Raw genomic sequence first — 27,902 nt, 5'->3', positions numbered from 1 at the left:
TCTCTTTCCCTAACTTAGCAAAATTCAGTTACAATTAAAATCTGAAGTGAACCAAGGAGAGGCTATAGAGTAGTTTGCTTCACAATGCATTTTATTGTTGTAATTTCATATTCTTTAATAATTTCTAGCATTGTGCTCAGCCATTTGGATTTATCAGTATACATTTGGATCAGGTTAGTTCGTGAGTTGGGTCAGGGCTCAGGCTGCATTTAAGATTAGAGCTTGATCTGCTACTGAGGTCACGGCTCCTACTTTGGTTGGGATCAGGGGTCACCCTGTAGCTGTGATTAGGGCTCAGTCTGTGGTGGGCTAGAAATATAGTCTGTGATTAGGGTAGAGCCCTGTCGGTGATTAGCATGAGGGCTCCATCTGTGCTGGAATCAGGCCTCAGCCTGTGACAGACATCAGATTTGTTTGTGGTGAGCACTAGGATTCAATCAGGGGTTGGAGTCATAGCAGGACAGGGTTCTATTCCAGGAAAGAAGGGCAGGAAGTGTTGGTCAGAAGTACGGAGTCCACTGAGGAGCTATCAGACCAGAAGACGGAGCAGATGGGGGAACCAGAGAACCAAATGGGGGGTTAAAATAGAATTGGTGACCGCCATCAAAATGGCGTACATTAAAAGGACTAACAATACCAAGTGTGGGTAAGGATGTGGAACACCTGGAACTTTCTTATATTGCTGGTAGAAGTATAAACTCTAAAACTCTATTGGACTGTATACTGTCTTTGGCAGTATACACTCTAAGTATAAACTCTAAAACTCTATTGGACTGTATACTGTCTTTGGCAGTATACATGGAGGTAGGTATATATATGTATACCATATGGATCAGCACTTCCAGTCCTGGAATTGACAAACAACTGCTACACACGACATGGATAAATCTCACGAAATACTGTTAAGCAAAAGGAGGCAGACACCAAAGGGCAGATATTTTATGATTCCATTTATAAGAGGTTCAAAAACAGACAAAATTACGGGGTGCCTGGGTGGCTCAGTCATTAAGCGTCTGCCTTTGGCTCAGGTCATGATCCCAGCGTTCTGGGATCGAGCCCCACCTCGGGCTCCCTGCTCAGAGGGAAGCCTGCTTCTCCCTCTCCCACTCCCCCTGTTTGTGTTCCCTCTCTCTCTGTCAAATAAATAAATAAAATATTAAAAAAAAAAAACAGACAAAATTAATCTATGATGATAGGAGCCAGATAGGGGTTACATTTGGAGGGGGTATAGACTGGAGGGAGCATAAAGGAGACTTCTAAGAAGATGGTAGGGCTGCCTGGGTGGCTCAGTTGGCTGAGAATCTGACTCTTGGTTTCTGCTGAGGTCATGATCTCAGAGTGGTGAGATAGAGCCCTGCATGGGGCTCTGCATTCAGGGCAGAGTCTGCTTAAGATTCTCTCTTTCCCTCTCCATCTGTCCCTTCCCCCGCTCACTCCCTCTCTAAGATAAATAAATAAAATATATTTTTTAAAAAGATGATGCAGTCTATGTTTTGAACTGGATGGTGGTTACACAGGTGAACATATGTAAAAATTCGCTGAGGTGAGCATTCAATATTTGTACATTTTACTACATGTAAGTTATATCTCAATGAGGAAAAAAGAGAGCAAGTGAAACCATATTGAAGTGCGGTTGGCTAGGGGCACCTGGCTGGCACCGCTGGTGGAGCATGTGACTCTTGATCTCAGGGTGATGAGTCTGAGCCCCACATTGGGTATAGAGCTTATTTTTTTTAAATATATTTTTTTAAAGTGTGGTTAAAAAAATGTATATATATTTTAAAGTGTGGTTGAGGGATGCCTGAGTGACTCAGTCAGTTAAGCATCTGCCTTCAGCTCAGGTCTTGATCCTAGGGTCCTGGGATCGAGTCCCACATTGGGCTCCCTGCTCAGCAGGGAGCCTGCTTCTCCCTCTGCCTGCCACTCCCCCTGCTTCTGCTCTCTCTTTTGCCTTCTCTCTGACAAATAAATAAATAAAATCTTAAAAAAAAAAAAAAGTCAAATGTCATTGAGGGGCACCTGGGTGGCTCAGTTGGTTAAGTGTCCGACTTTTTTTTTTTTTAAGATTTTACTTATTTATTTGAATGAGAGAGAGAGAGGGATCACAAGCAGGGGGGAAGGGTAGAGGGAGCAGCAGACTCCCCACTGAGCTGGGAGCCTGATGTAGGACTCTATCCCAGGACCCCAGGATCATGACCTGAGCCAAAGGCAGACACTTAACTGACTGAGCCACCCAGGCACCCAAGTGCCTGACTCTTGATTTCAGCTCAGGTCATGATCTCAGGGTTGTGAGATAGAGCCCTGTGGGGTGCCTGGGTGGCTTAGCTGTTAAGCGTCTGCCTTCGGCTCAGGTCATGATCCCAGGGTCCTAGGATCGAGCCCCGCATCAGGCTCCCTACTTGGTGGGAAGCCTGCTTCTCCCTCTCACACTCCCCTTGCTTGTGTTCCCCCTCTTGCTGTCTCTCTCTCTGTCAAATAAATAAATAAATCTTAAAAAAAAAAAAAAAGATAGAGCCCTGTGTTGGGCTCCACGCTGATCATGGAGCCTGCTTAAGATTTTCTCTCCCTCTCCTCTGCCCCTACCCTCTTCTCTCCCTCTCCCTCTTGCCCTCTTAAAAAAAAAATTATTTTAGGGCCCCTGGGCGGCTCAGTCAGTTAAACGTCTGCCTTCGGCTCAAGTCAGGATCCCAGGGTCCTGGGATGGAGCCCCACATTGGGCTCCCTGCTCAGTGGGGAGTCTGCTCCTCTCTCTCCCTCTGCCCCTCCCTCGCCATGCTCTCTCTCCAGTGCTCTTTCTCTTTCTCTCAAATGAATAAATAAAATCTTTAAAAAATTATTTAAAAAAAAGCATGGTTGAAAAAAATTGGCTAAAGACTGGTTGGAGAATTAATTCTGCAGTTACGACTTTTCTGCCCTGCCAGTTGTGGCATTACTACCATGGCTTGTTGAGCCTGGGGAGTGGGCCTGGAGGTGCCGGGGGTGAGAGGGTACAGCCTTTGAAGCAACTGGACTGGGCAGTAACGTAGTGTTAGAAAGCTACACACTTGGAGTCAGCAGTCCTGAGGTGGGATCTCAGCGCTCTGCTCAGTATCTAACCCAGTGGGAAGCACTGGTGTGTTGTGATCGCTGTGAGGTACGCCACAAGTCATTCATTCTAAGTCACCGAAGCTGTTAATACTCTGCTCTTAATTCCTTTCAATTCTTAATACATGCATTTGGTTAAAAACAAATTAAATCTTACAGAGCAGTATACAGTGAAAAGTCCATCTTGCTCCCATCCCTGACTCCAAACATCAGTTTCTTAATCTCCCTCTTGAGAGACAACCACTGTCATTGGCTTCTTAAATATCATTCCAGAGAGAGTCTATGCATATTCATGAATTATTTCCTTGAAGAAAATCAGAGCAGACTCAAGGTATGCCTGTAATAATGTTGCTTGCATACTGAATGCTTTATTTTATTTTCAGAATGGAATTAAGTTTTCATTATAAAACAATACATGTTTATTTAAAATTGTATAAAAGTAAAAGTGAAAACTCCCTTCACCCACTGTACTACCTCTCACTCCTTAATTCCAGAGACAGCCACTGTTAACAATTTCCTATGTGGGCTTCCTGACAGCTGCATGCGTGTGTAAACATACAAAGAATATTACTATAAATAGTAAATTTGCAATCTGATTTTTTCATCAGCAATACATCATTGATTCTTCCCACATCAATTACATACAGTTCAACTTACCCTTCTTTTTTTTTTTTTTTAAGATTTATTTATTTATTTGAGAGAGAGAGCAAGAGTAGAGGCAGAGGCAAAGGGAGGGAGAGAATCTCAAGCAGATTCCCGCTGACCATAGAGCCTGACACTGGGCTCTATCTCACGACCCTGAGATCAGGACCCTAAAATTGTGACCTGAGCCAAAACCAAGAGTGGACCACTCAAACAACTGAGCCACCCAGGTGCCCCTCAATTTACCCTTCTTAATGGCTACATGGCATCAAATGTTTTCCACTGGGAGAGAAAGGGGTAATGATGGGGCAAGAATTACACATGGGTATGTGTCCATCTGAAAAAAATTATCTGTCATATGTGTCCCAGAAGAAAAATTGTGGAAAGCCACTGACTTAAACCATCTAGGTCTCAGTTTCTCATCTGCAAAATGGAGACAATAATGAGATCCTGACTACCTCACAAGATTGTTGTGAAGACTGCACAGAGAGGAGAATGGGTGACAGTGTACTTTGAAAACTGAAAAGTGCTGTGCAAATGTGAGCAACCATTCTTCCTGGAAGGGGAGGTGTGAAGGGGGGTAGTTCCACAGTCTAAAGCCTACAACCAGCACTAATAATTGTTTTTCCTGCCCTTCCTCACCAAATGAATTGATCATCTTTGCATAATAATTGTGAACATTTGTTGAGTTTTTGCTAGCCATTCTTCCAAGATATATATATGATAAATACATGATACCTTATATATAATCTATACCTATATATAGAATCTTCATTTAATCCCTCAACAACTCTGTGAAATAGGTACCCTTATTATTCTCATTTGGCTGATTCAGCAGCCAAGGCTGACATAGTTGGCAAGTGGCAATGTTACTTTTGAATGACACCAAACTCTGTGCTCTTCATTTTGGAGGCTTTTGCCTTGCTTCAACTATGTGGGTTGGCCTGTGACTTGAATAGGCAGGTGGGGCGTATGCATTGGAGAAAGAAGTGGCTCATTCCACTGGTACTAAAAAAATAAATAAATAAAAAGCAACCAACGACAAAAACCCCGAGTTTCACTACTGCCTGCTCCAAGACCTTTCATGACTGACTCCCTTCTGCTAAATAAAAGCCACGCTCCTCAGCCTGGTGTTCCAGGCCTTCCTTTGTCTAATCAAATAACCTTTCCAAGCCTTTGTCTTATACCACAGGAATTTCTAAAATCAACTTCTGCATCATTTCATATCTATCTAGGAGCCTGCTATGGGTTGAATTGTGTCCCCCATAAAAAAGGTATGTTGAAGTCCTAACCCCTAACACACCTTGTTTGGAAGTAGAGTTGTTGCAGATGTAACTAGCTATGATGGAGTCACACTGGAGTTGGGGAGACCCCTAATCTGATATGACTGGTGTCCTTATAAGAAGATGGCCGTATCAAGAGACAGCAAGCACACCATGTGACCACGAAGGTAGAGATTGGAATTATGCTGCTGCTGGCCAAGGAAGGCCAAAGATTGCCAGTAAACCACCCCGAGTTAGGAAGAGGCAAGGAACAATTCCCCTACAGATTTCAGAGGGAGTGTGACTCTGCTGACAACTTGATTTAGGACTTGTAACCTCCAAAGCTATAAGACAATAAATTTCTGCTATTTTATGCCACCTAATTTGTAATACTTTGTTACCACAGATCCTGGAAACTAATATGGAGCCTCAGCCATTTAACTCCCACACTGCAGATCTGCGCCCAAGATGAATCAGGCCTTCTTTCTCCTGTCCCATTCCTGTTCTCTCAGCTGGTCATAGCATCCTTGGCGGCCTGCTTGTACAACACTCAGACAATCACACCCATGACATTCCTGGTCTCCCCCTTCTCTTCAGGCCGGCAGCACACCAGTGGTCTGTTTACTTCCCGACATGCCCTGCGCTGGGCCAGTCAGGTTCCCTGCCCCCTGCCTCTTCCTGGCTCACGGCCAGCCCAGCCCCTCTGGGGAGACAGTAGACTGAAGCCCCCTTCTGGGTTGCCTAGGCAACAGTGCCGTCTGAGTGCCCTGGAGCCAGGCAGCTGTGGCTGCAGGGAAGGGAGGGACCAAGGGAAGGGTGTGTGTGTCGGGGGATGGGGAGGGAACTGGAGGAAAGACCCAAGGATAGTCCTTAAAACTGGCTCTAGTACAAACCCAGAAGGTGAAATCAAAACTGCCGCCTTGCCATAACCAGAATTATAAAGCAACATAAAAGACTTGAGATGGAGAGGAAAGACTTTACTCAGGGAATTCTATAATGGAGCTCAGCTCTGTGAGTCTTTGAGTCCAAACCCCACTCAAACCTATGCTTTGAGGCCTTTTGACAGCATGAAAGATCAAAAGATAACAAAATTTGGGGCAAATGGGGACTGGCATTTTGTATACCAAGGGCAAATCTTCTACCAACTGCCTTAAGGTGCACAGTAAATGAAGAGAAAGATGCTTGTGATTTTAAGTAAATAAGCAATGCCTGCTGCGAGCAGGGAAGCATGCAGGGCGCTGTGTATGTGGGGTGGGAGCACAGGGAGGAACAAGACGTTATACTAGCCCTCTAGCAGCACATCGTCCTTCTTTCCATCATTATTGCAGGAATGGACTTTTATAACAGCATCTTGGAACTCTGCAAGGTAATTTTTCTCAGCCCATGAGGTTACATAGGACTTAAGGGAGGCATGGGACTCCGTCCTAATCCATCAGGTCATCACCTTGCCCTGGCCACAGATGGGGACAGAGGTGAGCATATACCCAATCTCAGCCAATGACAAGTATTGAGTCTTTTGCTAGAATTGCTGAGAGGAATGCATGTTCTCTCTTCTGTGCTAGAAGCTGCCATCACCGTCTTGTTCCTGCATGGAATCTGATATGAAGCCAACATGGCGGTGAGCACAGCTGAGAGATGGAGGAAAATTGGGAGCTGATGATGTCATTTGAGCCCCCAAATCAAGTCATGCCAGATCTACCCCAGACTTCAGGATATAAGAGCCAATAAATTCTAAGTTTCTTGAGGTGGTTTATGTTACTTCCAATTCAAAAGATTCGATGGGGTGCTTGGGTGGTGCAGTTGGGAGAGTATCCCTCTTGGTTTTGGCTCAAGGCTTGATCTCAGGGTTGTGAGATCGATCCCGGCCTCAGGCTCCATGCTGAGCGCAGAGTCTGCTTGAGACTTTTTCTCCCTCTGCCCCTCCCCGCCTTTCTCTCTCAAAGTAAATAAATAGATCTTAAAAAAAAAAAAAAAGATTCGATAAAAGATATATTAGGAACTCTTTTAACTGATTAATGCTTTCTATTCCCTATGTAAAATATGCCAATTTATGCCTCTGTATCCTGAACATTCACAGCCAATAGGCTTTCTGCTACTTTGCCCTGAATTTTTTAGTTGTATTTATTTCTGCTATTATGTTATATAATTAAATATTAAGTAAACTGCAGAAATACAAGTGCAAAAGGAAAGACAGTTCCTGCTTCTATGAAAACTAAGTTACATGTTTTCAAAAGACTTTATTGAAAAATTACTTTGGGGTTAGATATGGATATATACATAGTTAAAAATGAAAAAAAAACATGGATGGGTTTTACACTCAGCTTTGGAAGACTCTTTAGGTTCTTTTTCCCCTCTAAAGACACCGATGCTGGAAATGATGGACGATGCATATTGGGTGAGAAACAGACCATTAATTGTCTCCTAAGAAGCCTGGCAGCTTCCACATGGGACAATTGGAACATTTGCTCTAGAGGAAGGCAGGCACTAGGTAAGAAGTCTACTTATCCTGAGACCATGATATTTTTAGGAAGTCCAAGCTGGTGGCATTGAGAGAGAGATGCCCTGCTAACCCCCAGCATTTCTAGCCATTCAGCGTAGGTACCAACCAAGTGAGTGAGAAAGCCATCTTGGATATCTAGCCCAGTTGAGTTTTCAGATGACTCCACCCCTTGCCACCATCTGACTGCAACCTTTTAAGAAATTCTGAGTGAGAACCACCCCACTGAGCCCAGTCTACCCACAGAAGAACAAGAAATAATAACACATTTTTTGTTTTAAGCCACTTTATATTAGGTTGGTTTGTCATACAACAACAGATAACTGGTCTCTTATGGATGAAAGGAGAGAGTCACAAGAAAAGGGGGGCAGCCACTAATGTCAAATACCATAAAGAGATCAAGGAGGATGAGAAAGGCCACTGTGTTTCACAATTGAGAAGTCAGCATTGTCTTTCAAGCATTGCAGTTTCAATAGAATGGTAGGAGCGAAGGCAAATTGGAAGTGTTCGCAGGGCAAGTGAGTGGTAGGAAACAGATACAATGGCAGATTCATCTCTTTTCTTTCTTTCTCTTTTAATAGTTTAACATTCACTAATGATTCTTACCTGAATCAATTATCTCATTGGAGATGGCAAAATGGAGAATTTCTAATTCTATCAGTCCTTCTACATTTATTAGCTGACATTCTTCTGCAAAGAAGAGTTTTCCCTCATCAATTGGAGATGAACCTAATTTCTTCCTAAAATGACACATTAAATGCTTAATTCTTTCTCTTTAATTACCAGTTTCCTGACAAAGGAGTTAGTGTCATAGTATTTCCATTGGTGGTAAATGAGTCCCCCCCCCTTTTCTCTCTCTTTCTCTCTTTGAGTATCATTATGGACTCCTGTGTGGACTCATGTATCACATTTTTTCAATGTGTTACAATCAATTACAGACTAAATTAGTCTTTACAAGAAGCAATGGAGGATAGGGCTAAGATGTGATCAGAAAATTCCTGGAAGAATACAGTGGTTAAAGAAATACACACAGACACACACACACACACACACACACACACACATCCTTATCAATGATCAAAAAATGAAAATCAAAATTATATAAAAGAGAAAAAAAACTATAAAATAACCAATTCTGTTACTGGATATATAACCCAGAGAAATTCTCAGATAGGTCTCATAAGAGTCATGTATGAAGATATTCACAGCAGTGTTGTTTTGAGTTGTGAGGAGCAATTTGGGTGTCCATAATTGAAGAAGTCCTTAAGCAAAATGTGGTGGGTGGAGTACTATTCGGTAGTTCAAAGCAGTGGACCAGATCTTAAAAACATGTTACTGCGAGAAAGAACAAAATGAAAAAAAAAAACAAACATTTTACAATACTTTTCATGTAAGAAAAAAATACACAAATCTAAAACAATAATACACATTTTAAATAAACACCTACAAACAAAAGGATATATACTTAACATACTGGTTAAGTGTAACATATATGATTTTCTGGGGTGGGAAAGGGCAATGAGATTGGGGAATACGGATAAAAGAGACTAATAAGTAAAATCAATGTGAAAGGCTTTGTGAGTGAAGAATAGGATCAAGTCAGTCCCCTGTATTTAAATACAAATAAATAATTTAAAAAATAAATTGTGATAGTCTTTCTGGAAAGTAAAACCTTTAAAAACATTGACCTAGCAATTATTTTAGGAATCTAGCCTAAGAAATAGAAACTTATGCTTATTAGCATTATAACAGTAAGAAAAATGGTCAGCACGTGTTCCATTAATCTCACCCACAGCCTGCAGTGTACATCCCCAGGTGTTTCAGGGAGGCCTCAGGGGTGTTTCGCAGGTGTTTGTGATGTGCTTGTGAACAAGTATAGTCATGTGACATTGGGGGTTAAATGCATCATCTCCTGCTCCAGCTCCTTCCATTTAGTATGGCTATTTCCACTGCCTTTGCTGGGCATGGTTACAACAGTCATTGAGTTCTACTGTATCTGGAGTCCTTCAGTTGCTAAGGCTGCCGAGTGTTATTCTGTGATGTAGCCGAGACTATCTGGCTCTTCTTTTGGTTTTACATGCTATTAAAAGTTTATTGTTGTGTATTACAATTTTTCTGGAAGTAACTCTTTCGGTGTTTTCTTATCATCTCCCTCCTCTATTCCCTCCCCCTCTAGGAAAAACAAATAAACAAACAAACCAAAAGACAAAGCAAGACACCACCTGCAAAGCATGCTGGAAGACAAATACAAACAATAGAAGTGCTGGGCTTAAAAGTGAAATGAGAAACGAAAATCAAAACCACAATGAGGGGCGCCTGGGTGGCATAGCGGTTAAGCATCTGCCTTCGGCTCAGGGCGTAATCCCGGCATTATGGGATCGAGCCCCACATCAGGCTCCTCCGCTATGAGCCTGCTTCTTCCTCTCCCACTCCCCCTGCTTGTGTTCCCTCTCTCGCTGGCTGTCTCTATCTTTGTCGAATAAATAAATAAAATCTTAAAAAAAAAAAACCCACAATGAGATACCACTTCAGACCCATTAGATGGCTGATATTAAAAAAAAAAAAAAAAGGAAAATGACAAGTGTTGGTGACGATGTGAAGAAATTGGAACCCCCGTACATTGCTGGTGGGAATGTAAAATGGTGCAACCACTGTGGAAACCAGTTTGGTGGGTTCCTCAGAAAGTTAAGTATAAAATTACCATATGATGCAGCAATTCTCCTCCTACGTGGAATTCAAAAGAACTGAAAGCAGGGACTCAGATACTTGTATACCAATGTTCATAGCAATATTATTCACAATAGCAATAACCAAAAGTTGGAAGCAACATAAATGATTGATGAATGAATGGATAAACAAAATTTTATATATATAATGGAATATTCCTCCACTTTAAAAAGGAATGAAATTCTGATACATGCTACAGCATGGTTGAACCTTGAAAACAGTATGGTAAGTGAAATAAGCCAGACACAAAAGGACAAATATTGTATGATTCCATTTGTATGAGGTACCTAGAATAGGCAAATTCATAGAGACAGAAAGTACAATAGAGGTAGCAGGGACTGGCAGGGAAGAGAATGGAAAGGTTATTGATTAAGAAGTACAGAGTTTCTGTTTGGGTTGATGAAAAGTTCTGGCAATGGATAGTGGTGATAGTTGAATAACTTTGTGAATGTGGTTGCTGTAGACTGAATTGTGTCCCATTCAAATTCATATATCAAAGTCCTAATCTTCAATGTGATAATATTTGGAGATGGGGCCTTTGGGAGATAATTGGGTTTTGAGGTCAGGAAGATGGAACCCTCAAGTTGAAATCAGTGCCCTTATAAGAAGAGACCCCAGAAAATTTGCTCTCTCTCTCTCCCCCCACCATGTGAAGGCACAGTGAGAAATCAGCCATCTACAAGCCAGAAAGAGAGCTCTTAGCGGAAACTGACCGTACTGACATCTTGATCTTGGACTTCCAGTCTCCGGAACTGTGAGAAAATAAATTTCTGTTGTTTAAGCCACCAGCCTATAGTATTTTGTTACGGCAGCCCAAGATAAGACAGTACTTAATGCCACTGAATTGTATACTTGAAAACGGCTAAAATGGTAAGATCTATTATGTATATTTTACCACAATAAAAAAAAATAGAAACAAAAAATGAAATGGGCAATTCTGTTATCTTGCCTCTCCTTTGCAAATCTCTAGATCCCAATCTCAGAAAGACATTAGTAACTGTATAGCAGTGACTCTTGTCCAACTGCCTCAGCCCTTCTGCCTTATGTGGATGAGGAAAGTGAGGATCACCGCGACAAACTGATGTGACTGGGATTGCAGTTCTCTGTTCCTCACCAGGTATACCCTACCTTCAAGAATGGCACTACTATCACCCGGTTGCCCAAACCAAAACTCTTTCTCATCCTTGGTTCTCTCTCAACTTCCTCAACAGCTATGTCATGATGATTCTACCATCTTAATACATCTGTATTCCTACTGTCTCTGCCTCAGTCTGGGTCACTTTGGTCGCTTGCCTAATAGCTTCTTAGCTGGGTTTATTGCTTCTCTTCTTGCTCCCCTCCCATCCATTTTCTAAACAGTAGCCAGAGTCTTTCCAAAATCCAATCAGATTATTTTATTCTCTCACTAAATCTTTCAATAGCTCCCTTCAGTAACTTGGGTTAAGTTCAAATGCCTCAACGTGACATTCAAGACTCTTCAAGTTCTTCTGGTCTTCTCTTAACTCTCCAGTCTGGTCTTTTCTCTCCATTTATTTATTTTTAAAATATTTTATTTATTTATTTGACAGAGAGACAGTGAGAGAGGGAACACAAGCAGGGGGAGTGGGAGACAGAGAAGCAGGCTTCCCACTGAGCAGGGAGCTGGACACGGGGTTCGATCCCAGATCATGACCTGAGCTGAAGGCGATGCTTAATGACTGAGCCACCCAGGTGCCCCATCTTCTGAGCTGAAGTCAGACGCTTAAGAAACTGAGCCGCCTAGGTGTCCCTGTGGTCCATTCTTTCTTTTGCACCCCTTAACTGGCAAGGTGAGGTGGCCAAGGGTCTGATCTGGCCCTCTCTCTTGTTTCTTCCTGGCCTGAAAGGCAGCCTCAGTGGAGTCTTTTGGTTACTGTATTAAACTGCTCTCCTGCCCCTTGTCTTCTAGGGCTGGTGGGAAAGGCATTTGACCAAATTGGAGTTTTAAGAGTAGAAACTGGGATTTGGGCATTGGGGTGGAAATAGGCATGATTTTGTTTAAGGCTGCTGAGACCTATTAAAGGAGAGAAGAATGCCATAGTTCATGGGCATTCTACAGAAGGCATTGGATTGGGACTGAAGCCCCAAGTAGTGTTTGTTACATGCCATGAGAAAGTGAAGGATGGGATTCAGGAAATACTAGGACCCTGAGATCAAGACCTGAGCTGAGATCAAAAGTCGGACACCTAACCGACGGAGCTACCCAGGCGCCCCTGACCAATTACATTCTTAAAGTCTTCCCTGTCCCTTCCCCAGCGTGTTTCACCTGGTAAATTCCTAGTCATCCTTAAGCTCTTAACTTCTAAGAATTTATCTCACCATCCTCCAAAGAGACTTGTCAACTCTTTGAAATCTGGGACTGTATCTTCTGGGACTATATCATTGCATCCCCAGGGCCTGGCATTGCTGATGACGGAAAGATCATGTACCTAGTGATTGTCAAAGTGAAATTTAAAATGTCGGTTGCCAAAAATTCATCCACACTTCTCTCTCATGGGGCCAGCCTAGCACTTGTAGCACTGTGCCTTGTCAACTTGTAACTTGTCGTCTCTCTGCTCAGTTCCCGGTTGGTGGCTGCATGTGGGGAAAGGCTGAGGATAATGCCTTATTGAAAAGATCTAGTCAGCAGTTTAGCTGCACCCTCACCCACAAGGCTGTACTTAACAGCACTCCCTGCACATGGTTGAATTTTATTCTGCTTCTCTATGGCTTTGAGATGAGTCAGAAAAACGCGAAAAAGAAATAGGTTCAGTAACCGATATCCCATCCAAGGAGAGGAGGGCCGCCAAGGGGGTCACGATCTGCAGAACTCTTCTTAGAACACCGTCAGCACAGCTCAAAAGCCTTTCCTCACCTCCCGGCCTCTCCCTCTTTTGAGACTAGGCCCAGCTGGGTTAGATGGTTTCCCGTAAGTATTTTAACAACAGGGCGTTTAGAAAGAGGAAGAGAAAGTCGGAGGACAGGGCAAGGGGCCAGGGCCCAGCCAGGCTGGCTTTTGCTCATAATTCAAGACGGGTCTCTAAATTCAGAGAAGGCAGCTCATCTCCCTCCATCTCTTTCGTTTCTGCCTCTACTCTCCTCTCTGGGTCCGTTGATTTATCACTGACACACAGCTCGAGAAGGGGAGAGAATTTCTTTCCTAAGTGTCTGAAAGAGAAAAACTTTGAGCAAACAGCCAAAAGAGGGAAGGAGAGGAGACTGGCTATAGTGTGGGGAACAGAAGGAGGGAGGCCGAGGCGGCACCAGCCGTGCACTGGGAGGCCGGCGGGCGGGCGAGCCGGAGAGCCGCAGCTAACCGGCCGAGCCCCTGGCAAACTCGCGGGCGCAAACACTGGCGCCGGAGGCAGCCGTGCAGCTGAGCCCCAGGCGCAGCCGGGCCTGGGTGGCGCGAGGCCCGGCCCGGGAGGCCCAAGTCTGTGCCCGGGAGGCGGACCGGGGGCGGGGCCGCCCCCGGAGCTGGGCTCTCCCTCGGGCGGCCCTTAGTCTCCCCGCCTCCGCGAGCGGCCGCGGCAGAGTATGCCCTACGGCGCTGCCTGCCCTGCCGGGAGTCGCGGCTGAAAAGCCGGCCGCCCATTGGCGGCAGCGGCGCAGCGTCTCCGCCCCCTCCGCGTCCCGCCCCCTCCGCCGCCGCCGCCGCCGCCGCTGCTTCCCGGCTCCGCCTCCTCCCCCTCCGGGAGCCGCCTCCGTCGCCGCCACAGCCACCGCTGCCGCCGGCCGGGGCCCAGCCAGCGCCCGCCCGCCGGAGTCAAGTCGCAGTCGGAGCCGCTGTCCGCGGCCCCGCCATGAGCGGAAGCGCCGCCGCCGCGGTCGCCGCCGCCGCCGCCTCAGCAGCTGCGGCCGCCGCGCACTTCCAGCCTCAGTCGTCGTCTCCCAGGCCGGGCGCCGCCGAGCTCGGGCCCCTGCGCCGCCCGCGCCCCCCACCGCCGCCGCCCCGGCCCGAGCCTGCCGCTGCCGGCCGCCTCAGCCCTTCGGGCCACGGGCCTCTCCGGGCGGGCGCCCAGGGTGGCGGCGCCTGCGGCCGAGCGCCGGGAGCAGGTACGGGGTCCGGGAACGGGCCGGGTGGGGAGGGGCGTGGGTTGGTTTCGGGGGTGGGGGGCCCAAAGGCGTACGGTCCAGCCGGCCGGCCCCGCGGAGGGGGTGGAGCGTTGTCCGGGTCAGCTTTGTCCGGCCCTGGAGCCCCTGTGAGCCCTGCGTCCCCGTCGCGCCGAGAGGCTCACAAAGCGTTTTCCCACCCGGTGGCTAGCCCCCTCCCCTAGGGTGGGCAGGGCAGGACCTCTCTAGGTCTCCGCTCCGCGGAGGAGGAAACCGAGGCGTACAGGGGGAAGTGACTTGCCCAAGGTCACGTAGCCGGTGAGAGTCGTAGCTTGGCTGGGACCCAGGGACACCCTGGGCCGCCGCGGGCCCAGAGTAGGGGGCTGGGAGGAGGAAGAGCCGCTAGCCCCCGAGACCCGAGAGACATTGATTCGGAGGAGGGGGCGCTAGGCCCTGCTCTCAGACACGCCCACCCAACGCTTTTTAGGTAGGTTTAGGAAATAGGATCTCTTGCGGGGTGGGACGGAGGAGCAGGGGCCTCTTTGGGGACTTGGTGGTACCCTGGGGAGCCGATTTGGGGAGCCTCGGGGAGAGAGTCATGTGGGGGGTGTACTCTGTGGGAGAGGGCTTTCTTGAGTGAATGGGGCAGGGCTTCGTTCGGAAACTTCTCATCGTGGGGACCATTTGGTCTCTGCCAGGCCGCCTTGCCCACCACTGCCCGGACTAAACTAGTCCAGCTGAAATTAATAGGAGGGAGGCCTTCCCGCTTTTGTGGAGACACCCCTAAGGTGTCTGTTTTCATAAAATGGTCCAAGTTTCGTTCGTTCCCCAAACAGAAGTGCGTATAAGGCCCTAGTAAAAACATTTCTGCTGTAGAAGGCCGAATGAGTTTTTTCCCAGGTGGTCTGCATCTGTCACCCATGGAGAACTAGAGAATAGCTATCCCCAGGCGTGAAGGGGGAAGGAAGCGGGGAGGACTGGGACAAGTCACCCGCCTGCCCGGCATGTTAGGCAGGGCCATATACTGTATGGGACTCCCATTTTTCTTTGGGGTGGGTGCTTGAGTGGGTGCTTTTGACTGTGGATGCATCTTGGAAAGGGAAGGAGGGGAGCACTTGGGAGTTCTGGAGAGAGAGAGAGAGAGCGCAATGAAGAGGGCCCTGTAGCGCTGGAAAAGCTGTAGAATGGGGGGAAAGAAGATATTTAGTCATTGTGGGGGAAGGGAGATGAAAGGGTTGCTGAGGGGAGGGGGCAGTGTCTAGTCCTGAGAAAAGTTGGTATGTTTCAAAGACCGAGCCAAGGGTGATGAGTTTGAAAGGAGTCTGTTAGAGGTGGATGGTATCTTACAAGGTTGAGTAATAGGTATTGGTCTGCAACAATCACTTCATTTTCTTCGTAAAGACAGTTGTACTTTTATATAAATGTTTTAGCCTTTGCATTCCCCACCCCCATTCTCTCTCCAGTTCTAAGGCTGCTGGCCCGCAGTATTGTCTTGGAAGTAAGGCTTGACAAAAGAGGGAAGGGGAAGACTAATTAGCAAATGCATTAATTAGGGCCCTTTGTCCGAAATGATTTCCTTGTTTAAGTCAGCTGTTTTCTTGCTGCCCTCCTGCACTTCAGCTTTCCAGCTGTGGTGGCTGTTGGATGGGTGCTGTGGAAGAACTGCCCTGATTTAGACAAGATAGTTTAGGTGTTTCTTAAAAAACCGAGAAACGCCTATTTGACAAATATGTATGAAAGCATGAAAATTTACTGGTCAAAGATTTTAATCAGGGAAATGCAAATGGAAATAGCAGTGAGGTGCCATTTCACACCCATCAGATTGGCAAAATTTAAATGCTGTGATAACCAAGTGTTAGTGAGCTTGTGGGGAAATCAACGTTTATTTCCTGCTAGTGGGAATGTAAATGGATACAACCCCCTTGGAGAGTGAGTGATGTCTTATTGGAGAGCTAATATACCTACTTACCCGAAATGTCCGTTTCTGGCTCTAAGAAATCCTAGTACAGGTGTCCAAGAAAAGAAGTATGATAGAAGTATAAGCATGTTCATTGCAGCTTAAATGTCCACCACCAAAGGAAATGCATAAATTGTTAGATAGTCCCACACAATTGAGTCTTATCACACTGAAAAATAAACTATAGCCACATGCATTAAAATGATTGAATCTCACAAACATAATATGGGGTGAGGGAATAAGTTACAGAATTCTTACAAAATGTTTCCACTTGTATAAAATTTGAAAACATGCAAAATAATATTGTTTGTGGCTATGTCCATATATAGTAGTAATATAAAAACATGCATGGTAACAACTAACACCAAATGCAGAGTAGAGATTATCTCTGGGAACAGAAGAGGAGGAATGGGATTGGACAGGGGGACACCGAGGGCTTTAATAATATCAAATATTCTTTTTTTTTTTTTTAAGATTTTATTTATTTATTCGACAGAAATAGAGACAGCCAGTGAGAGAGGGAACACAAGCAGGGGGAGTGGGAGAGGAAGAAGCAGGCTCATAGCGGAAGAGCCTGATGTGGGGCTCGATCCCGTAACGCCGGGATCACGCCCTGAGCCGAAGGCAGACACTTAACCACTATGCCACCCAGGCGCCCCTCAAATATTCTGTTACTAAGAAATCTGAATCAGATAATTGCAAATTAGGATTTGCTTATTTTGGGTGTAGGGTCAGAGATATTCAATATCTTATTTTAAATGTTTTTCAGATGTTTGAAATATTTCTCACACGCAAAAAATTTTCTTGTTTATAGAGTGCAGGATTTTTGTCTCATAATAATGAAATTCTTGCTGCAGACTCTTGTCCAGCACAGCCTGTCAGGCATGTAGCCTAGTGATCCTTTCTCACCCCTTTCTGACCTGCAAAGCCTGGTGTATTGTGCTGGATGATTTTTATTTTGGAACTGCTGATAGGCATGGAGTATTTCTCAGTCTTTCTAAACTTTCTGGTGGACCTAGGTCAGCAGTTTGAGCTTTGTCAAAATATAAGTGGCCCAGGATGTTCAGACTTACATGATATAGGAAGGGACCCAGAAATCTGATTCTGAAAAAGCTCCCCAGTCGGTTCTGATGCCCACTAAAATTTGAGAGCCACTGCCTTGGGCTCCTGACTCTGGGCTGTACTCCATCTCAGCTTTGCCCTAGGCTACCTTCTCTTGCCGCTCCTGCATGACTAGGGCTAATTTGGGCCCATGTGATACTTAGCTCTTTTGTAGGGCATAAAAGAATGATAGGGTTGGAAGCTATTGAGTGTTAAGCCCTTTATAATGTGGTTGTCTATTCCTCTTATTTTCATGCAGGTAGCTGAGGGGCCCACTGCCCACCAGGGCTGTTTATCAGGTTTTACAAACTTTAACCACTTGTGTCACAATATGGAATTTTATAATTAGGATAGGAGCAAAAAAAGGGGCTAACAAAAGGAAAACCAGCAAATTTGGAGAAATGAAACCTCCCCCCAACAGTAAATGTATGTGATTGTGCCTTTTTCTACAGATGATAGTGATTGTTTTAGTGCTTTAGTATATGACATGCATTTAATTTTCAGCTGTTTGAACCTACAGTCAAAGATGAGGGTCTCAGATAACAACTGCTTACCCCCCTCAAGATGGAAGAATTTTTTTTCTCCCAAATTTGCTAGTTTTAGTTCTCTGCCAGACCCTTTTTGCTGTAGTCCTAATATGTTTAGGAATGAATTTATATTCACAAATGTGAGAATTTCTGGTAATGAAATTTGTGAAATGCCTGTTTGTCTTTGGGAAAGTTCTTCTTTCTGGAACCCTACTTTGGAAGTGCAGTGTTTCTCCAGGTATACTTTTTTGCAGGGCTGCTGTGTTAGGTTGTATAGATTGTGCCCAACATGAGGTCACCTGTTTTGGGTGGTGACTGGAAGTGGAAATTCATTTGTGCTCTGTTTTATCAAATGAGCATTTTGTAGAGGTGCCTGGGTGGCTCAGTCGGTTGAGTGTCCGACTCTTGGTTTGGGCTCAGGTGGTGATCTCAGGATTGTGAGATCGATCCCTGCGTCAGTCTCCACGCTGTGTGGAGTCTGCTTAGGATTCTCTTTCCCTCTCCCTCTGCCCCTTCTTGCCGTGCGCTCGCTCTCCTTTCCTCCCTGTCTCTCAAATGAATAAATAAGTCTTAAAAAAAATGTGTTTCGTGTGGAACTCAGGGAGGGGACACCCTTTTCTAATTCTCACAGAGGTACCTCATGAACTAGCATGGCCTTGGAACTTTGGAAGGCTCCATGGCAGCTTTGTTGGTCCATGTGTAACTAACTGTGCCATCCATAGTTATGGACTCTGTGAAGAGGGCAGGTCAGTTTTGGGCCTTGACTTAGGAGAATTTTCTACATGTGAACTTTTCAATGGAAGGAACCTACCCCTGGCTGGCTGGCTGGCTGGCTGGCTGGCTGGCTTGCTTGCTTTCTTTGTTTCTTTCTTTATATTTTATTTATTTATTTGACAGAGAGACAGCCCGGGAGAGAGGGAACACAAGCAGTACCCTTGGCTTTTCATCACCATGCTCAGTTGAACCAAGATTTCAGCTTAAAATTGTAAAATTTGTTATGGAGCTGGAGAAATATGCACAATTTTGAAAATACCATTATTTACGAAAAGACAAAATGAGAGAAATATTAAAAAGACAAAAGCGTCTGGTAATTGAAGAAGAGAAAGTAGCTATGTACCACATTGGCTCTTGCATTCTTGCAGTGCTCACTTTGAGGGGAAAATACAACGATTTGTCTCCCTACTCCTCTACACTAGCGTTCCTGAATTTCTTAAGACCTGAGGCTTTTTAGCCAATTTTGAAAATATTTACCCATTTGTATTTTTCATTAAGTGGTTGTTTACGCTTCCTGCTGTTTTATTTTTTCTTGAAGAGAGAGGAGGGGGTAGTGCTGAACCAAGGACAAGACTGGACTTCCTGCTGCTTTTGCAAATAATGGCAGTGTGTTTTTTAGAACAGTTGTCATGGAAGAGTGCTGTTCTGCTGGCTCAAGGGAGAGGTACATTTGAAGTGGTTTCTGTTGTCTTTTTTATTATTATTTTTAAACATGATCGAGGGTGACGGTTGCAGAGTTCCATTGTGCTTTTGCTGCTGTCTTGAAGGAGTAAAAAAATGTTTTTAAAACGAAAAATGTTTAACAAAAATAGTCTTTTGCCCACACGAGGAAAATAAACAGTTCTCACCTATGGGCCTTACCCAAAGCCGTTTGTTTTCTTTCCAGTTCTGTTTAAATGAATATTGGTGCTATGTTTAGGGACTGCTTTAAACAGTTAACTGGAGTGATGTTGGGCAGGTGGAGGAGGAGAATGATGGGATTATACTGGAGTTTTTCAGTAGTTCCCTGCAGTCTTGATACGCAGAGCTATCACTGTATTGTCTGCTTTTGTGATAAAGTATGTGTAGAAATAAGGGAGAGATTGTGAGTTTTGATAAATACAGTAATTTGACCCTGTTGAAAGAAAAAGCAGAGGCAAGAAGTGGTAAGAGGAAGAAATACATGCATGGAAAAGAGAATAGCAAGCAATTAAATAGTAGGACATTTCATAGCGCTTTTGGGATGTTCTTTGAGTTGAGAGTTACCTGACTGTATCCGTTCTACTTCAGCACCTTGATTTCGGTGTCTGAAGATGGTGCTTACTGATCGGCAGTTGAAACCTGTTCTATTGTCATGGAGCTGGAAAGTGAGCAGTTTTGAAGGCTAGGCTGAGGTGGGAGGCTAGGCTAAAAGTAAAAACAAGTATCCATTTTGTAATTGCTTTTGTAAATAGGAGTGGAGACTCTCGGCGCGCCTGGGTGGCACAGTGGTTAAGCGTCTGCCTTCGGCTCAGGGCGTGATCCCGGCGTTATGGGATCGAGCCCCACATCAGGCTCCTCCACTATGAGCCTGCTTCTTCCTCTCCCACTCCCCCTGCTTGTGTTCCCTCTCTCGCTGGCTGTCTCTCTGTCAAATAAATAAATAAAATCTTAAAAAAAAAAAAAAAGGAGTGGAGACTCTCATAATTAACAAAAGTATTTTTCGTTTGGCATTTAGGCTGTCTTATTTAAAAATGGTTTTACTACATTTGTCTTCCTACATTGATTTTTGTTGCTGCCTGAGTACGTATTTGAGCACCTACTGGGTGCCGTAATCCCAGTACTAACCCAGTACATGGGGGTGGGGGCCTTCCTTGTCGGAGACTTCATTACCTGAGGTGCTGAGAACTGCCCAGAAGACTGCGCTTTGGCCTGTGCTTCCTTCTTCTCCCTGGTCTTTTGGCCTTGGTGGTGGTCTACGCATCTGTCAGGTGATCTCCCCACGTGTGAAGGTGCAGAGGCTTTACGGAACCTTTTGACTGGGCACCCTTAAGTAAAACCCCTTGAACAGTATTGAGCCAGACTTGAGGGCCATCATAGCGGCTCCAGCTCCTCTTTCTTCTCTGCTGCCTGTGTTGCCACCACCCACCCTTTGCTGTGGAGCCTGGAAGGCGCCCCCCTCATCCCCAATCATACAAAGAGGCTTTGTGCTCTGAGGATGTTCTAAAGGCGGGATCACTGTAATTATAATTCCCCAAGCACAACCAAGTAATGGGGGCAGGCAGGGTAAAGATGGTATCCAAGTTCTTGTTGGTAGGGAGAAGTCAGGCGGGGATTAAAAATCATCTGGAGACGGTACCAACATGGATAATGGAGCGTTGTTGGTAATGCTGGTGGAAATGTGTTTAATTGAATACATTTCAGATTTTTAAATTCTAATACTTGCAAGATACTTGAAACTTTAAAAAGATTAAGACAGCCTGACCTTTTTTTTTTAGGTTTTTTTTTGTTTTAGTCTAAAATTGTAACTGGAAATTACTTTAGAAGAAGGTATGTAGAAATCTCAGTCTGCTTTGCTTTATGTTTATGTTGCCAGAATGATTGATTGCCCAAGAAAGCCAAATACATATCTTACTTACTATCCAGGGGGTGCTCTTACTAATCCAGCTTTTTTTGTTTATTTCTAAAAGTAAGCCATGACTGACATTTTTGGGAAGCTAATTTTCTCCTACCACTACAAGAAGAAAATCAGCGTGGGGTTATGTACTTAATATAAGACTTTTATATCAACCATCCTATGTCATGATGTGCTTCCAAGCTCTATTGGTAATCTCTTAGTGAAAACTTCTTTCTTACTATGTTAACTATTAGTATATTACTCTGATTAATGTCTTAAACAGACTCTTTTTTTTTTTTTTTTTTTAGAAGTCTACTGAACAGTTGACTACAGAGGTTATCTTTAGACTTTAGCATAGTGGACTCAAGTTGTCTTTTATGCAAGGTGAGGGGAAAAGATCCTTTTTGTTGTCATGATTAGCATGGACGTTTGTGGTGAGTGAAGCAGCCAGGGAGAGTGTGTGTTCTGTATGGAAACCTATAGATATTGTAAGCTGGTCCTTCATCTAATTACTTATTGGAGTCAGGTCAAGAGTTGGACCTTTATTTTTACTGTCTAGCGTGATTTTTGTCCTGTTGGAGGAAATCTCCTTTTTTTTAATTGACGGAAGTGTGCAATGTGATGATTTGATATATGAATACATTTTGAAGTGATTACCACAGTCAGGTTTATTAATACATCCATCACCTCATGTAGTTAACCTTTTTTTTTTTTTTGTGAGAATGTTTCAGATCTCTTAGTAAATTTCAAGAATATAATACAGTATTATTAACTATAGTCATACCATGTTGTACATTAGATTCTCAGAACTTGTAATTGAAGGCTTGTGCCTTTGATAGACATCTCCCCGTTTTCCCTACTTCCCAAACCCTGGTAACCACCATTCTGCTCTCTGTTTCTATGAGTTTGACTTTTTAAGTTAAAAACAATAAAAAAAATTTTTTTTTCTTAGATTCTGCATGTAAGTAAGATAATACTGTATTTGTCTTTCTCTGGCTTATTTCATTGAACATTATGTCCTCCAGGTTCATCCATGTTGTTGCAAATGGCAGGATTTCCTTCTTTCTAATGGCTGAATAATATTTTATTGTACGTATATACCAAATGTTCCATCATCCATTCATTTGTTGGACACTTAGGTCCCTGTCTTAGCTGTCGTGAATAATGCTGCAAGGAACGTGGGGGTGCAGATAGCTTGAAGAAATCTACCTTAAATTAATCTTTACATAAGACTGCTGGGTAGTCTGTTACAAAGATATTGCCCATATAATCCTTATAAACCAATTTGACAGCTAAATTTTATGAGATTTGAAAATACACAAGGATCCATTTTATCTGCTATCAATGAAAAGTAAGGTTGAGCTCTCCCTTTCCACTCCCAGTGTTTAAGGCAAGTATACTGCCCAGCAGAGACTTTATTTTAGCTAAATTATACACTGTTATTTGGCTACTTCATACGCTTCGTTTATAATATGTATTTCCTTTGGGCAGTAACCTCTGACTGCTTACTTCACTGCTTTCTGGTGGCCACTAAAAGTAATAATAAAACATTTATTGAATGCCAGCTGTGTACCAGGCACAGTGAGGATTTCAGATACAATTCAGATGGACAACAGTTCAGTGATAGATTCTGACAGTATGTTAGCAGAACAAGTGCTTTTTTGGGTATGCTAACCCTTAATAAAAGGGGAGAGAACATCAAAATAGCATTAATAGTAGTGATATATAACCGTGATAAGTAATGTTGCTAGAGCACAGATCTAACCAGACCAAACATTTACGTGGTTGCCTCTTAAGTAAAAGAAATATTTTTTCATCTGGCATTCAAGACCAACATATTATTTCAATCTCTACTATTTTTCCTCATGAATATTATTCTCCAGGGAAATAGGATACCCTGTTGTCTATATGTGTATCACTTTTTGACCTGTTTCTTTGATTCTTCATCTTGGAATGCCTTCATTTTTTTCCAAATCCTACTTATTTTTTAATATCTAGGTGGTAGTCGTCATTTATTGTGTGCAAAGCTCTGTTCTAAGTGCTTTACCTGGATTAATTAATTTAATTTGTGCTACGGTCCTTTAAGGTTGATGCTATTATTATCCTTATTGTGCAGATGAAGAAACTGGAACACAGAGAGGTTAAATAACTTGCTAGAGATGATGCAGCTATTAAGAGTGTTATCTGGGATATGAACTCAAGCTGTCTAGTTTCAGAGTCTGTATTTTTAGCCATCATGCTTTACTGCATCTAATTTTTTTTTTTTTTTTAAGCAAACTTAGCAGTTAGTTTTGGTAACAAGAGGTTGAATGTAAGCTAAGGTGATCACTGCTTTAGCCACTGAAAGGAATTTGCAATCTTTAGTTTTACCTTTGTTCCTGAGAAATACACTCTCTTTTTCTTAAGTTTTGAATTATTGCATTAGGATTATTTAATTTTTTTAAAAAAGTCATTCATTACTTTTTTATATAAGGTGTAGGAGTACCTGCTTTGGGATGGGTGGGTTCATATTAGGCATATTTAAATTGCTTCTTGGAAAGTCTCCCATGTTCTGTGATCCTGAACATTAGGGTCTTAACTGAGTGCTTGTTTGAGCACATAAGCGGATAAAAAAATCTCTCAAGGAAAATTTTGGCCCTACTCAGATGAACTTCTGAATCCCACCTTTTTGTGGATATGGCTACTTTCCCCCCAAATATCATCGGAAGAATGGATGTTAGACTTCTTTTTAGCCTTTTTTTTTTTTCTTTTTAGGCTTCTTAATTTCCATAATAAATTGATTTGTCACAAACTAAAGCATAAACTTATCTGTTCAGTAGCATAGAATATGAACATTTCAGGTATTAATTGGAGATGCTAATGTGTTGGGTTGATGCTGTCTGAGACAGTAGATTATTTGAAGAAGATAATGTGGCATTGTGGTTACCAAATGAACTACTTCAGACTTGGTTGGAATGCTTGTTAAAAATTCTCTGTCTTTAGGTGGCCTAGAGTTGGAATCTGAGATTGAGTAAATTTTGTTATAAGCAGCTATAGATAATGTTTCTAATATTATTTTCATTTATACTGTAGGCTTAATAGGCGTTGGTGGGCCATCAATTTAGAAAATGTGCTGTGGGAAAATGAGATTCTAAGGTCAAAACCAGGTACAGTACTTAACAGACTTTTGGAACATGGCCTGTTTTTGAGCGGAGCACTGCCAGTAGTCTTTTTCTCCTACTTCACTTTTGGATACCTAGAAAGAAAGAAGGAATTCTTTGCTTTTCAAATTACTAAGCGATATGGAATTAAATTCATCAGAGGAAGATACTCTTTCTATTCAGACAGGATAAAGACTGGTTAATCCAGGTAACTGAGGAATTTCCACTCATTTACCTGTTTGGGTTTCTTTAAGACCCTTAGCTTCAGAACAAATCAAGAGTTATGTTTGGGGGCTCTAATGGAAGACATTATTGTTGACTGTGTTTGCTCTATGTCAAAAATGAGTCATGAACTCGTGTGATCTAATTATCCAGTGTTTCTTTTTTTAAAATTGTGCATGTATTGTTGAAAACAGAAATTATTTCTATTCTATGATATTTTTGAGCTTTAAATAAAAGCTACCGTTGTGTGCTACAAAACCAAAAAACAAAACCAAAAAACCAACAAAGGCAGCAAGTCAAAAGATCTGCCTTCCTAAAACGAGTTTGCTTGCATCTCATGACGTTATTAATTTCTATGTTAAGGTCAAAACAAAAGTCAGAATTTGACTGTAGAATGTTAGAGTCTGTACATACTTTGAATCTAACTTTTGGTAGAACAAAATCTTCTAAAACATGAACTCTGTTTCAGCTGACCTAAGTGATTTTAATTTAACATTAACAGTTTTGTGGGGTGGAGATAGAAATCAAACCAGTTTTGCTATACCAAAATCTTTCTCTAGTACATTGGAGATGTAAATATGTTTCCTTTTTAAGTACAGTTGTTTGATAGAATAGTTGTACTATTTTTCCTGGTGCTATGTAGTTAAAACCCCAGGGCCTAAATTTATTTTAAGGTTTGATTAAAACTTTGTTTCTATGGAAGAAAAGTCACCAAATTGAAAAGGGGCTTCCAAGGGACGCCTGGGTGGCTCAGTCAGCTAAGCGTCTGCCTTTGGTCAGGTCATGGTCCCGGGGTCCTGGGATCCAGTGCTGCCTTGGGCTACTTGCTCAGCTTGGATCCTGCTTCTTCCTTTCCCTCTGCTGCTCCCCCTGCTTGTGCTCACTCTCTGGCTGTCTTTCTCAAATAAATAAATGAAATCTTAAAAAGAAAGAAAAGGGGCTTTTGAAATTTTGATTCCAAGATTGCTTTTAAGGAGGGAGAGGCAAGTCAAACTGGATATGGGCCCCACAGAATTGCCTGTGCTACTTCCTGGGTCAGGGGAGCTCAGAGAGGGGGCTGTGTTGCAGTAGGGCAGGGCGTAAACCTGGTAGGAGCTAGAAGTGAAACTGGAAGTGTCTTTAAAAAAAAAAGGCAGATCGTTGTATTAGACTGAGTCAGGCTGGATTGAGCAGTGAGACTGTGATTCTCAAGCACAAATGTGTATGTAGTACCCCTGGCAGATTTCCTGATTAAGTCAACATGTTTGCAGTTGACTCGGGACAGACCTTAGTCTCACTGGAGGAAAACGAGAGAAAGAGCAAAGGGAGAGGCTGAGGCAGGGGCCTTAAAGTGCAGGTTCTGTAAGAAAAAAAAATTTTTTTTAAAGATTTTATTTATTTATTTGACAGAGAAAGAGACAGAGAAGGAACACAAGCAGGGGAAGTGGGAGAGGGAGAAGCAGGCCGCCTGCCGAGCAGGGAGCCCAATGAGGGGCTTGGTCCCAGGACCCTGAGATCATGGCCTGAGCCGAAGGCATATGCTTAATGACTGAGCCACCCAGGCGCCCCATGAAAGGAAATTTCTTTAAAAAAAAAAAAAGGAAGAAAGGGAAAAGGAGAAAAGGGACGAGAGAAAGAAAAAAGAAAGATTTCTGTGCCTTTGAGAGCGAGAGAGAGCAGGAAGTTAAAGGTGAAATTCTGGGAATACTTTCCCCTCCCCACAAGCTGTATGGAAGTGGAGGCTGTGGCACGGAAGTGGATGATAAGTAGACTTAGAGATGTTGATAAAGGTAGCCTTCATAGAACAGAAAAGATGGATCACTGGAGTTTGTTTTTAAAACGATAGACGTCACTACAATGTTAGCAGTACAAAGGTTAGCCAGTCTTACGTAATTTTATTATGCCTAGGGTTAAAATTGAAATTCACTTACTTTAAAAGAAAAATGAGAACTTACAATTGACTTAAAATTGACACTTCAGAGCCTTGCATTTCCAGGGTGGTTTAATGGTAGTTACGTGCTGTCTGTCACACACAAAAGTTGACTATGCTAACATGCTCTGCCTAACTGGGCATGCACAGCTCATGTTTGTCCCACCGGAGTGATAGGTCAGATGCAAAGAGATGAGAAACCATTGCTCTTTCTGCTGGCCTCCCCCCTTCCCATCCCCAGAACCATTCATAGATGCTCTGTGTGTGGATGGTGTGTGTAATATGGATTGGAATTAGGTTGATGGCTCTGAGGTAGGCCAGCACCTCTTACGCTCTATGCATCACCTGGGAATCTTGTTAAAATGCAAATAGTTAGCAAGGGCACAGATGATAGTGGAGCAGCCAGGAGGTGGAGGAGTGGCTCTCAAACTTGAGCCTGGATGATAGGCATCTGAAGGGCTGGTTGAAAGGAAGACTACGTGGCCCCACCTTCCTGAGCTTTTGATTCACCTCATTAGGGTGGGGCCTGATATTTTGCATTTTATTTTATTTTTTATTATTTATTTATTTTTTAAAAAGATTTATTTATTTATTTATTTGACAGAGATAAGAGACAGCCAGTGAGAGAGGGAACACAAGCAGGGGGAGTGGGAGAGGAAGAAGCAGGCTCATAGGGAGGAGCCTGATGTGGGACTCGATCCCAGAACGCCGGGATCACGCCCTGAGCCGAAGGCAGACGCTCAACTGCTGTGCCACCCAGGCGCCCCGTGATATTTTGCATTTTAAACAAATTCCTAGGTGATGCTAATGCAGCCGCGGGGAGTATAGTTTGAGATCCCCTGAGGTAGAATATAAATAATATTGAGGAGAATCAAACCATCTGTCTTGGCTTCTTGAGCATTATTTTGTAACTGAAAATGGTGAGGAAGTTTGCTGAAAGTAATAATTAATACTGTTCATGGTGAAATAGGTGATGAGAATGAAGGAGGGCGCTTGTGATCACCGCCACCTGGTGTTCTAGGAAGTGTCGAACCACTATATTGTACACCTGAAACAAATATTACACTGTATGTTAACTAACTGGAATGTAAATAAAACTTAAAAAAAAACACTGTGTTAGGCAATTAACACCTTATTAAACAAATCTGTGTTTTATTGTGGTGAATATATATCTCTGTCTAGAAAACATCCACAGTAGACCCCACCAAATGGATGGTTATAAAGATGATTACTTCTGGGGAAGGATCCAGCATTATGGAGGGTGGGATTTAGCTTTCTTTGTAAGGTTTTAATTTTTACTAAAGAGATTGTCCTTCTATTTATGTAATTAATTTTATAAAAAGGGTTAAGAAAACTGGGCCGGATAGCCTCCCATTTACTTCTCCAGATCTGTCCTCCACCCTGTTCCACCTGGCTCTCTGCCCCAGGGAAAGAG

At 43.3% G+C, this 27,902-nt stretch overlaps 1 protein-coding gene across 1 annotated transcript in view; it reads left to right on the top strand.

Annotated features, from left to right (window-relative positions):
- Window positions 1-14,241: 14,241 nt before the first annotated feature.
- RNF38 (ring finger protein 38) overlaps window positions 14,242-27,902 on the top strand; it is a 130,285-nt gene continuing 116,624 nt past the window's right edge. Inside the window, exon 1 of the mRNA XM_040631608.1 lies at window positions 14,242-14,265. The gene's annotated coding sequence lies outside the window, so the exon portion shown is untranslated. The remainder of the gene's footprint in view (window positions 14,266-27,902) is intronic.

This window comes from Ursus maritimus, unplaced genomic scaffold, assembly GCF_017311325.1.
Source record: "Ursus maritimus isolate PB19 unplaced genomic scaffold, ASM1731132v1 scaffold_17, whole genome shotgun sequence".
In the NCBI taxonomy this organism is placed as follows: Eukaryota; Metazoa; Chordata; class Mammalia; order Carnivora; family Ursidae; genus Ursus; species Ursus maritimus.
This window is presented reverse-complemented; position numbering and strand designations above follow the sequence as displayed.